The sequence below is a fragment of the Panthera uncia genome, unplaced genomic scaffold (assembly GCF_023721935.1).
Source record: "Panthera uncia isolate 11264 unplaced genomic scaffold, Puncia_PCG_1.0 HiC_scaffold_1551, whole genome shotgun sequence".
Lineage (NCBI taxonomy): Eukaryota > Metazoa > Chordata > Mammalia > Carnivora > Felidae > Panthera > Panthera uncia.
Window position 1 is genome coordinate 22367 of NW_026058197.1, and position 13251 is coordinate 35617.

General features: G+C 42.0%; 1 pseudogene; it reads left to right on the forward strand.

Annotated features, from left to right (window-relative positions):
• The first annotated feature begins 365 nt into the window (after window positions 1-365).
• LOC125917166 (52 kDa repressor of the inhibitor of the protein kinase-like) lies at window positions 366-2636 on the forward strand (annotated as a pseudogene).
• Window positions 2637-13251: the final 10615 nt, after the last annotated feature.

The window sequence follows — 13251 nt, forward strand, 5'->3', positions numbered from 1 at the left end:
GCAACTTTCTATCATTAGATGTGAAAATAATTTTGAATTGTGCTAATGTTCTGAAAAACAAATGAGCTCCTGTTGACATAATACCTGATTTAAATAATGGATTACAGTGTACTACATTTCAGTGCCCTTACTGGAAATCTCGGTCTAAGAGCAAGTTCTTGTGAGATGTGATGCCATCATAATCCCAAGAGTTTGCTTGTTACTTCTTATTAAAGGAGGAGAAAAGTCAGTTTCTTGGTGTTACCTAGTCAAATCCCTAAGAAGAAAAGAGTTACACTTGAGGCACCTGCTGAACCCAGGACAGGCAGGCAGCTGCTTGGAGGTGGTGGGGAGGAGAGGGCTGGGCCGGCCAGGGGGCAGCGAAGATGCTCAGCTTCTGTGCTGCCCCCCAATGCATGTGGACAGGCAGTCAGACCTGGCCTTCCTCAGGTTCCTGCACAAACATGCCAGATGCCAGAAGTGGGTGGATCGTTGTAAGGAGAGCAAACGTAGAAGAGGAAACAGCCGATCAAGTAAATAAACGTTATCGATTACGTGTCAAACACGTTGAGACCTGGATGATCTGTACAACTAGTCTTTAGAGGGCGGTTCTTCAAGATAATGCAATACCAACAGTATTTGATCTTACTAGACATTTGAACAATCCACAAAGTAGACACAGAAGACAAAGAATTGAGTGAAGGTGAAATCAGGACACTGTAACAGAAAAAGAAAATGGATGAAACTTCGAAGCAGGAACAGAAACATGGAGAAACAGCAGCAATGCTCAGAGCCTCAGTGCAGAAGAAAGGGGTTAAGAAGAAGATGAAGACCTTTCCCTTCAAATTAATCCTTAAAGAGAAGGAAAACACCGAATACTCAAAATCTTCATCTGAAATTTGGATTCTTATGGGAAACCAAAACCTGTCTCCCTCTGGATGGACAAGACGTTGCTGGCATCGTGGACTCCTTTTTTTTTTTGGAAGTTCTCTACTCCTAAGAACTTCCCAGCACTGCCTGAGTGCTGGATAGATTCCAGTGAAGAGATGCTGAGGAGCCTTTTCGAGACCATGGCAGTTAAGAGCAGATACAGGTGCTAGACATGTGAGAGCTGCATTCCGGAAGAAACCCTCAGGGAAGCGGGAGACGCTCACTTCCTTTCTATTCTCACTGACCACGTGGTGGACATAGCAGGAGAAGAGCAGCTGCCTGCTTTGGTGAAGTTTGTCGACAAATCTCCTCACCTGAGAGAGAGATTTGGGGGCTTCCTACCTCAGGAAGCCGGTGCAGACATTTTGGCTGTGCATCTTCACACTGTGCTCAGAAGTGGGGATTAAACACGGAATATTGTCATAGCCAGGCTTACGTTGAGTGCAGTGGAGTTTCTTCCAAAATTGAAGCTGTTGCCTCTAGACTTTCCGATGATTGCCTCCAAGCTATCTGCACCCTCTGTTCCGCCGGCGCCTTAAATGACGCGGTGTTTGGAAAAAGCAATAGACTTTATGGGAATATCTTTTGCATTGCATTAGGAACAGTTGAGAAAGCTCATTTTTTCCCATCAGCTGCTGCACCTGCTTTTGGAGTGTGGCAGTGTAATTTCTGTCCTCTTTCAGAACAATGAGGAAAGGGTCAAAGAACAGAAGGAAATTGGCCATCTTCAGTGGACAGGCAGGAATGACGCTTTTGAAATTTTAGTGGACCTCCTACAAGCACCTGTTTTATGTTCAGATAGTATAGTGACACAAATATTAGGTGGGGTAAGTGTGTAGATGTCCGGGCATTTGTAGTCTGTAGTGCGGTAACAGATTCTTGTTAGTGTTGTGGTTCTTAAACGTGTTCTTTTACAAGAGCCTTGGGGAAAATCTCCAGGGGCAGACCTCTGATGTTTTCTTTGCAGCCGGACACTTGACTTCCCTGCTTTGTTCACTAAGTGAATTGATGGAATATATTGAAGGTCACCACGGATTTTGGTTTGCGGAAGCCACACATTTGGCACCCAAGCCTGATAGTTAGTTGAAACTTCCCGGAAAGTTCCGTAGAGCCCAGCAAGGTAACCTGGAATGTCAGCTAATGTCTGAGATTTCCTGAGGAGACTAAGAGTTCCAACCCTGGAGCACATTGTTCAGGAACAGAAAGACAGAGTCTCAGACAGTACCTGAAAACTCTTAAATGCTTCTCGCCGATAACCTTTGTCATGGGACGGCTCACATTTAAAACATCGGAGGAGCACCATGCTGGCTTGAACATGGGGGGATTTGCATAACCTTGACCTGCTCTCAGCTCAGCCGCATTGTTAAAGAGGCAAGTGGGGAGAACGTGGAAGGGAAGATATGGAGCTTCCACCCCCCATTTATGACGCCCTCTGTCTGCCAGGTGTCAGTTTTTTCCCTAGTGTTTATGCATGGCTGAAGGTCATATGTATTTATTTCTGTGATGAAGGTTGAGACTGAAGGCTATAAAAATTAGGTGAAGTGTCTCAAAGCATACCGGAGGAACACTTTGACAAACCAAAGGTGAGGTAACTTGGCTTTGCTTAACCTAAGTTTTGACATGAAACATGATCTGAATTTAATAATGATGGACACATACACATCAAAGTCAGCACAACTAAGTCAGAGCTTCCTACAGGTAATTCAGAAACAAGTGAAAATACCTAAGAGACTTTAAAAATAGGCTTTCGCTTATATTTGATATCTGAAAAAATCTCAAAGAAATTTCAAAGCAGCTTCCAGAAAAGCTGTAGGTGTAGGTAGGTAGGCCCCTTCATTACTGAATATCTTGACCTATGGGCCTCCCATTCAGGACATTAGTCATTGATAATCTGCCTATTTAAATGGCTCCCATTTGAACTCTCTCACTTTGAAGACCTAACTGTTCATCCAGAAGATAGCATTAAAAGTGCCACACTTCTGTGAGATCTCTGCTCCTGGCATTTAGAATTTGCTTTAGTCCTCATTTTAGTTGTAGCATTCATTACCGCTGTAGAACCAGTAACCGGGTATTAGGTTATCAGTTCTTTGACGAAATGAATTTTGAAGAAGTGTAGGGGGAAGGAATGCATTTTATAAAATGTTACGGCAATGTTTGCTACTGACCTTTGAACACTAGAAGTTTTAAGTATGTTGTTAAAAATGTGTAGTGAACAGTTTAGGGGAATTACCAGACAGGGAGAGAAACATATGAGCTCACCAAAAAAGGATTTCAGAGTAGATTTTTGCCTTTGTCAAGTGAACTTAAGGAAACAGGTTGCAGTTACAGTTTGAATGGAACAGCCTGCCTTTGTTGTTCTGCCTCTGGTTGTTGCTGTTTACTTTCTTTTGTTGAGTTTGGACACTTCTCTTTCATGGTCAGGACAGCATCAGAGTCCATGAGTCCTGAAAGCTGATTTGCCTGTTTTCTTCTGTCTTTTTCCATGTCTGTTATCTGTCGCCTCTTTGTGACTTATAAGTAAAACCTGAAAACCCTACAAAAATAAGTGCTTCTTGGTTTATCTAGAAATAGTACAGAAAATATTGCTTGTGAGTTTTGGTGAAGAAAATCAATTTGGTATAGTTTATTTCACCCTAAGTAAACTGTGACTTTTTCTTAAAGTACACTTGACAGTGCTTTTTTTAAAGTTTTTACTTAAATTTGAGTTACTGAACATACAGTGTCATATTGATTCCAGGTGTATAATTTGATGATTCAGCACTTCAATACCACAGCCAGTGCTCAATACAAGTGCCTTCCTTAATTCCCATCACCTATTTCACCCATTCGTGTCCCCCCCACCCCCACCTCTGGGTAACTATTAGTTAGGCATTTCTGTACATCAATAATGAAGCAGCAGAAAGAGAAATTGAGGAATCAATCCCATGTACAACTTCACCAGAAATGATAAGATACCTAGGAATAAACCTAACCAAACAGGTGAAAGACCTGTACTCTGAAAACTATAAAACACTGATGAAAGAAATTCAGGACCACCCAAAGAAATGGAAAGACATCCCATGCTCATGGATTGGAAGAACAAACATTGTTAAAATGTCTGTACTAGCTAAAGCACTCTAGAGATTTAATGCAATCTCTGTCAAAATGCCAACAGAATTTTTCACAGAACTAGACAAATAATCATAAAATTTGTATGGAACCACAAAAGACCCCAAGTAGCCCAAGCAGTTTTGAAAAGGAAAAGCAAAGCTGGAGGCATCACAATTCCAGACTTGAAGTTATATTATAAAGCTGTAGTGATCAAAGCAGTATGGTACTGACACAAAAATAGGCCTATCAATGGAACAGGATAGAAAACCTAGGAATGAACCCGCAACTGTGTGGTCAGTTAATCTTTGACAAAGGGAAAAAAATATCCCAGGTGAAAAAGACAGTATCTTCAACAAATGGTATTGGGAAAACTGGACGGCAACGTGCAGAAGAATGAAATGGACCGCTTTCTAACAGCATACCCAAAAACAAATTTAAAATGTATTAAAAACCTAAATGTGAGACCTGAAACTTATAAAATTCCTACAGGAGAACACAGGTGGTAACGTCTTTGACATAGGCCATAGCATCTCCTTTCTAGATATGTTTCCTGAGGCAGGGGAAACAAAAACAAAAATAAAATCTAGGGACTTCATCAAAATACAAAGCTTCTGCACAGCAAAGGAAACAATCGACAAAACTAAAAGGCAACCTACTGAATGGGAGAAGATATTTGCAAATAACATACTTGATAAAGGGTTAGTATACAAAATACAGAAAACACTTAAAAAACTCAACACCCAAAAAACAAAGTCCAATCAAAAATGGGCAGAAGACATGAATAGACTTTTTTTCAAAGAAGACATACAGATGTCCAACAGACACATGAAGAGGTGCTTAACCTCACTCATTATCAGGGAAATGCAAATCGAAACTGCAATGAGATATCACCTCATACCTGTCAGAATGACTAAAAACTACAACACAAGAGAGAATAGATGTTGATGAGGATTTGGAGGGAGGGGAACCCTCTTGCACTGTTGGTGGGAATGCAAACTGGTGCAGCCACTGTGGAAAACAATACAGAGGTTCTTCAAAAAGTTAAAAATAGAACCACCCTATGATCCAGAGTTGTACTACTAGATGTTTACCAAAAGAATACAAAAATACATGCACTTCAATGTTTATAGCAGCATTATTTACAATAACCAAATTATGGAAACAGCCCAAGTGCCCATTGACTGATGAATGGAAAAGGAAGATATGGTTTGTGTGTGTGTGTGTGTGTGTGTGTATGTGGTATTTACACACACACACATACATATAATGTAATATTTAGCCTAAAAAAGAATGAAATCTTGCCATTTGCAATGACATAGGTGGAGCTAGAGTGTAATATGCGAGGCGAAATAAGCCAGTCAGAGAAAGACAAATACCATATGTTTTTCACTCATGTGAAATTTAAGAAACAAAACAAATAAGAGGGAAAAAAGAGAAGCAAACCAAGAAATAGACTCTTGACTATAGAGAACAAACTGTTGGTCACCAGAGGGGAGGTGGATGTGGAATAGGTTAAATAGGTGATGAGGATTAAGGATGCACTTGTGATGAGCACCAGATGATGTGTGGAGGTGTTGAATCACTATATTGTACAGCTGAAATTAATTTTACACTGTATATGTTAACTATACTGGAATTGAAATAAAAACTTAAAAAAAGATGTATGTATATATGTGTATATTTGTACACACACACACACACACACACACACACACACATGCGCGCAAGGGACTATTACTCAGCCACAAAAAAGAATGAAATCTTGCTATTTATAATGACAAGAGTGAAATAAGTCAGAGAAAGACAAATACCATATGATCTCACTCCTGTGGTGGGATTTAAGAAACACTTGAAAGATTTTTGTAAACCAACACAAAACTGCAAAAATGTATTCTGTGATACAAAAATAATATAAGACTATTTGTTGGACTCTCTGTCCTGTTTTGATTTTTGGCTTCTGAATGTTAATGATCACAAACTTATTTTAAAGAAAATATACCTGTGTTTCCAATAATGAAATGGCATAGGATATCAAAAAATATCTGTGCTTCCTTTTCTCATTAACCCTTCAGACCCGAGGGGACAGTGGTTCTCTGTCCTCTTCTGCCTGACGTTTCTCTATCAATTCAGCATTAGAGTCAGACAAAGATTGCTTTTCTGTCACTAGCCCTCCATACCTCCCTAGTTGTAAATAATCTGTGAAATCTGTGTAGAACCCTATATACTCTGGATGTCCCCATCATCATCATCTTCTGTCTGTGCCATAAAATCATTAGGAATAGAGAGGGAGGTTTAAAGAAAGGGGAGAGGACTAGACTAAAATACGACTGTATATGGGAGAATTTAAGAATTTCTGTTTGTAGAATGCCTTCTGTGTGCTAGGAAATTTTTATACAAATTTTGAAATCTTGACTTTGTACCACACAGGAGTTTGTTATCCCCATGTTACGGAAGTAGAAACTGAGACAGAAATTAAATGATTTGTCACAATTTTCAGAATTAGTGGTGGGTGAACTAGGGTCCATGCCTAGTCCATAACTAGGGTCTTCCTTCAAATTTTCTACAATGACTTTGGTCTAAATCAACAAATTAGGGGCTCATGGGCCTGAACCCAGTTCAAGATGATGGTATCTTGTTTTGCTTGGTTGGCTTTGAATATAGTCCAGTTAGCCATTTTCATTCTGATACACCCTGTCATATATCATACATGTATTTTCTCTTCCTGGTCCCTACTAGCATTTGGAGTTTTTGATCTCTGTCCTTGGTTTAATGGAATGATTGTGGGCTCTGGAGCCATACAGCCAAGCATTTAAGTTTGGGCCTAGCCAGTTGCTAATAGAGTATGTGCTTTGGGCAAGGCTTAAACCCAATTCCTCCATAGGAATGGAGATAGCCAAACTTAGGTCAAACAGCTGATGTAAAGATTAAACGGGAACCCATGTAAAGTGCAGTCAGTGCAGGCCCTCTGCAGTCCCTTCCAGTCCTCATCACCATCCATTATAAAATCACCTTGAAAACTGTCTACACGTTCACTACAAAGACCGTGTCTGGAGAAGTTCAGTTAAGGCTGTAGTCTCCGTTACTACTATGAGAGGGTATCAGACCAGGTTCTTGCTGCCTCCATTTCTACTGAGGTATGGAATTACTACAGATAATGTGAAACCAGTCTTCATTTATTTATTTATTTTATTTTTTTATTAAAAATTTTTTTTAATGTTTATTCATTTTTGAGAGACAGAGCGTGAGTAGGGGAGGGGCAGAGAGGGAGGGAGACACAGAATCTGAAGCAGGCTCCAGGCTCTGGGCTTTCAGCACAGAGCCTGACCTGGGGCTCGAACCCACGGACTGTGAGATCACAACCCGAACTGAAGTCGGACGCTTAACCGAGCGAGCCACCCAGGTGCCCCCAGCCTTCATTTTTTTAAAGTTTATTTATTTATTTTGAGAGAGAAAGAGACCATGAGAGTGGGGGAGGGGCGGAGAGAGAGGGAGAGAGAAAGAATCTCAAGCAGGCTCCACCCTGCCAGTGCAGAGCCCAACATGGGGCTTAAACCCACAAAACCATGAGATGATGATCTGAGCTGAAACCAAGAGTCAGATGTTTAACCAACTGAGACACCCGGGCATCTCACTAGTCTTCATTTTTATGTGGGATAACTTGTAACAGAAATGTGCAATAACCCCCTTCATGATCCTTGTCCCTTAGCCATATCAAAGATACAAAGAAGAGTCGTAATGAGGGAGGGACGGGGAGAGCGGTGAAATATTTCCTGGGAGTTGGGTGTTGCTGTGCTGAGGGTCTACCTTTTCCCTCCTCTGCTTTGCCTAGATGGGGATTGACTTCTCTATGGAGAAGCTCTGTAGTCAACAGAAACAGTGCAGGTATTGGTGGGAGGGGAGCTCCATATGTGTGGGTCAGATTGTTAGGCAAGAGATCTAGAGGACGAAAGTCTGACGGATTGTTCTCGTGGCAGAATCAGGGGAGTGTTTCTCAAATTGCATTGATCCGCGCTCCTTACTCTCATTGTGGGCAAAGGTATATGGGTGTTTCTCTCGGGTCACTGCTGTCCACATGGAGCGGCTTTAACAGATGTCCTCAGTACTTCACACGTGACCCTCAGACCCTTCCCTTTCTGTGTGCTCCTGCCGACTTCTCATTACTCATGACTCTATTCCTAACGATTTTGCTAGAATGGGAGGGTGCCGTTCTGCCCAGGGGTGAAGTAGGCTAGATGTGTCAGAGCATTAACCCCTCTGGAGCAGTGTTGAAACAAGATTGACTTGAGATGGGAAGTTGAGGTGTATGTGTATATTTAGAAATAGCACAATTCCCTTGTTTCTAAGCTGGGATGATTCTAAAGCACGCATTCGACACTATTTCCCAAATTTCCCCGTGGGATTGAAATCTCATGGTAACTGGCTTTTTGTTCTGCTCCTTCACTGGAAGCTCTTCTTCGGTCATTACCTTACTGGTATTCTCTGCAGCTGCCAAATCCTTCCTCAGCGCCTCCTTGTGGAGGAAACCGGACCAAGACAGTCGGCCAAGGAAGAGGTCCAAGGAAGAAGTCGCTTACGATACGATTCTGGAACTTGCCAACCAGATTATAAAAAACAAAAACAAAAACAAAGGCGCTTACCAACTAGATAAGAGAGGTGATGATAATCCCTGCCATGCCAAGCATCACAGTTAATGAATGTTTTCATTTCTGGTGAATTGGAAAGGGAAACAGGCTTATAGACTATCTCCAGCATTTTTTAGATATGGTGGCAGTGGTAATTATGAGGACTCTGGGACTGATACTGATCGTCACAGCGGCACTGGAGGAAAAAGACCACCTCAGTTCAGCTCACCATCAAATTATTCTCCATGTGAAGCCCAGAAGACCTTTAATTCGGCATTTAAAGAACCCATATTTCCTGTGGCCAGAAGGCAGATCCAGCTGCTGACAGGTGCAGATGTGAGTGTGAAAGAGGTAGAATTGCAGACATAGGATTCTCAGCCCTGGCGAGTCTCCCATGCTGAAATCCAGGGTCTCGATACGAGAGGAATGTGACCTGAGACCTGAGATGGGGATATTTGGGACTGATCCTTGTGAGAACTTTGAGTTAACGGATTGTCCTGAACCCCTGGGTCGACGAAAATGGTTCCCTCCCCATTGTTATAGGACAGCAGATTGTCAGTGCCTAGAAATGATGCAGAGGCAGGCACCTTGTGAGGTGACACTTAAGTTTTTCAAGGTTTACCTTTACTTGCCTCATAGATTGGAGGACAATAACTGGGGTCAGAACTCAGCTTGAACTCCTGGGAAAATACTTTCCCTGCCCCAGGGGGGGAAAAAAGATCATTAATAACATACCGGCAAGACTTGGCTAATATATCCTGGAAGAATCAGGCTCTTTTAAAGTCACATTGTAACACTGTGTTGTCTGTTTTCTTTTACAATCCTAAAATGACGTATAGACGATGGAGGGGGGGAGAAGAGACTTTAAGACACAAAAGGCTGAAAAGCGTAAGGCCATTTGGCTTTCTTTCTTGATTCCCAAAATAAATACGGTAATGTATTTATTTAAATACCTGAAAGTGGACTTTGAGGGTGATGCCCCAACAGCGAGGAGTCACAGGCTGGAGAGGCAGAATTGGTTAAATGGGGGCATTCTGCCGTGATGTCAGCTTGAATGTTCTGGAAAGGACTCCTGTAGTGGACCCCTAACACGCTGCTGGGATAGTTCCTCCAAGTTTGAAAAATGCTAGCTGGCAGCAAAAGAGATGCCGTTAGTGTGTAAATACCCAGCTTTCTCGCTCTTTGTGTGGGGAAATTCTTAGGTGGTTGTTGGACACTCTTTCCCAGGGTTTCCCCTGAGGATGAAGAAGCTAGAAGCTGAAAAAAATAGATTCCTAGTGATGAAGAAATAGTCAACAGAAATAGTCAATGCAGTGACAGCTGCGTAAAGGGGTGACTATAACCAGGTCAGGCAAGAAGTTCTCCGTCCTGAGTCAACCTGGACATCTGTTAGGCCCCAGGAGTGTAGCGTCATCTTGGGACAGAACGGTCGAAGTAAAATTTTCCTATCCCTTTACCATTTTCCCTTCTGGTTCATCTCCAGAGAGATATGAAACTGTCTAGCGATCTAGGGATGGGTGGTGAAGAAAAAGGAAAAGACATACAAGTAAGAGAAATAGAGAAGGGGCCAAATATTACTCCTTTTCATGTCTCTAGGCTTTCAGCCTAAAATAAGCAAAAGCTGTGAGAAAAGAGAAACTATATGATTAATTGGCTTTTGAATTTTTATATGTGTCTGAGAGTAGATATTATAATGATTGTCTTGACCCTTTCTTCTGATTTAAAAGGATATAAGAATGTCCTTTAAGAAAAAGTGATCCAAAAAATTATGATACCTATCAAATTTCTGTTCAGCAGCAGAGAAAATATTTCTCTTCAAACAGAAACACAGAGTTTCATTTGATTACATCAAATGCAATCAGCACGTGCCCCCTACTACTTGGTTATTGCCTTTGTCTTCCTCAGAAACACTCTGGCTTTATTCCCCATGTGTTCTATTACAAAAATAAAAAGCAGAGTTGACAGCAACTGATGTGGACAAAAGGTAATAAGGAGTGCAGGAAGAAACCTTCATTTTTAAAGTTTATTTTGAGACAGAGAGCTAGAGAGAGAGTGAGCGAGCACGAGAAGAGAAGAAGGGGCAGAGAGCGGGAGAATCCCAAGCAGGTTCCCCACTGTCAGCATGGAGCCCAATGAGGCTCGATCTCACAAACTGTGAGATCATGACCTGAGTCAAAATCAAGGGTAGGATGCTTAACTAGTTGAGCCATGAGCCACCCAGGTGCTCATGCAGGAAGAAATCTTGGTTGTCTCGTGTTTATTTCCTATTCCTAGCCCATCATACTTGGTGATTGATAACTCCCAGGCTATTTAAAAATTTTTTTGATGTTTATTTTTGAGAGAGAGACAGACAGACAGACTGTGAGTGGAGGAGGGGCACAGAGGGAGGGAGACATAGAATCTGGAGCAGACTCCAGGCTCTGAGCTGACAGCACAGAGCCCAACGCAGGGCTTGAACCCATGAACCATGGGGTCATGACCTGAGAGGAGTTGGATGCTTAACCAACTGAGCCACCCAGGTGCCCCACTCCCAGGCTATTTTAAAGACACTTTGCAACATTGTCTGATTTGTTTTCTTTTGCAAGCATAAGATGATGTATAGGTAATGGAGGGGGGGAAAAAGACTGTAAGAGACAAAAGGTTGAAAGCATGAGGCCGTTGAGCTTTCTTTCTTGATTATCAAAATAAATACAGTAATGTTTGCTTCATGAGGAAGAGAGAGAAACAGGAAGAATTGAGATGGCCACCCACCATGTGCAATAAGTCACCTGCCACCGCTGTGCTCCAACAGGATCTTCAAGAGCACTGAGTGTGCCTACCAACAGATCTATGACTTAAACCAAGTGTTTGTCTCTTGCTGAGATATTCTCTGTTATAGAAAACAAAATCCAAAGCTAATAATCAAATCTAGTGAGATCATTTCCTCTTTCTCTGCATGTATTTTTGTTTAACGTGGAAGGCAACAGGGGTGCCTGGCTGGCTCAGTCAGTTGAGCCTGTGACTCTTGATTTCAGCTCAGGTCATGATCCCAGGGTTGTGGGATCACCCCAGCCCCGTGTTGGGCTCTGGGCTGAGCTTGGATCCTGCTTAAGATTCATTCTCTCTCTCTCTCTCTCTCTCTCTCTCTCTCTCCCTCCCTCCCTCCCCCCCCCCCCCCCCCCCTTCTCATGCTGTCTCTGTTAAAACAAAACACCAACATGGAAGGCAACAATTTTTGTTGGAACTCTTTATTCTCCAAATGTTCTTGATTGATCCCTGGGACCTGATGTTTTTTGAATTTGTTATAGATTGATTTCTTAGAGAATTATTGATGGTCTCCTTCTACATAAGAGACTCTCTTGGTCAAATTCAACAACTCAGAGATAACAGTAGTTGAAATTGTCATACATTGTGTGTAGAGCTCAAGATGCCCGTCTCTTCTTGCGGGCCAGTGTTTGCTAACTAAACAGAGACAAGTTGTATGTGTAGGGCAGTGGTTTTCAAACCAGGGGTGATTTTGTACCCCCATTCTTGTGACATTTGGCAATGTCTAGAACTATTTTTGATGGTCACAACGGTCTGTAATGCAGTGATGGTGTTACTGGCCTCTAGGGGGTAGGGGCCTGGGATGTTGCTGAAGAAACCATTTTCCTGTCGCTGTGTGATGTAGCAGCTTATGACAACACTCCTTTATTAACTCACAGTTTTGTAGGTGAGTCTTCTGGGGAGATTGGGAAGGGTGCTTGACCAGGTTATTTACTTAAAGTATCACAGGGCTGAAATCAAGGTGTTGGTTAGGTTGGGCTCTTCTATGGAAACTCTAGAGGAAGAATCCACTTTTAAGCCCATTGACATTGTTAGCAGAATTCATTCCCTTGCAGTTTTAAGACTGAGGTCCCCGTTTCCTTGCTGGTTGTCAGACATTCTTAGCTCCTATGGGGCACCCACCTGAGTTTGATCGTGTCCCCCTCCATCTTCTAAGTCAACAAGAGCATGTTGAACTCCCTGCAGCCCTCTTACCTTGTGCTTTGAATCTCTGACTTCCTCTTCTGCCTGCAGCCAGAGAAAACTCTTCTTTTCAAGGGCTCACCTGATTGGATCAGACCTATCTGAATAATCTCCATATTTTAAGGTCACCTATTTGGAACTTGAATTACAGCTACAGAGTCTCTTCACAGCAGCCCCTCTATTAGTTTTGATTGAATAATTGGAGGTGGGGGGGGGCGTCTGGAAGCAAGATGAGGAGTATTCTGCTTACCACAACAGTCTGTAATGCGTAAGACAGTCTCTCACAATAAGGAATTATTTGACCTCAGATACTAGTACTGCTGAGATTGAGAAACCTTGATCTAGGTGTACTTTTGTGCATGGTGGAAATGTTTTCAGCTTATTTTTCTTACAAAAGGCAGATTCACAGCCTGCAGCACTTGAAAGAAGCATGTGCCCCTGATCTTATGAATTATTGGACATCTGCTGGTCCATCTATCTTTACCCATTGACCCCTCTAGCTTCACATCCATCAGTCTAGATGGTTTACATTCTTCTGTTCTTTGATACAAATGGTATTTTATTTAAAAGTATTAGGAGAAGACAAGGATGTTAGCATTGTTTTGCCTTTGGCCAGGTAATCAAAATATAATTGTGTATGTAA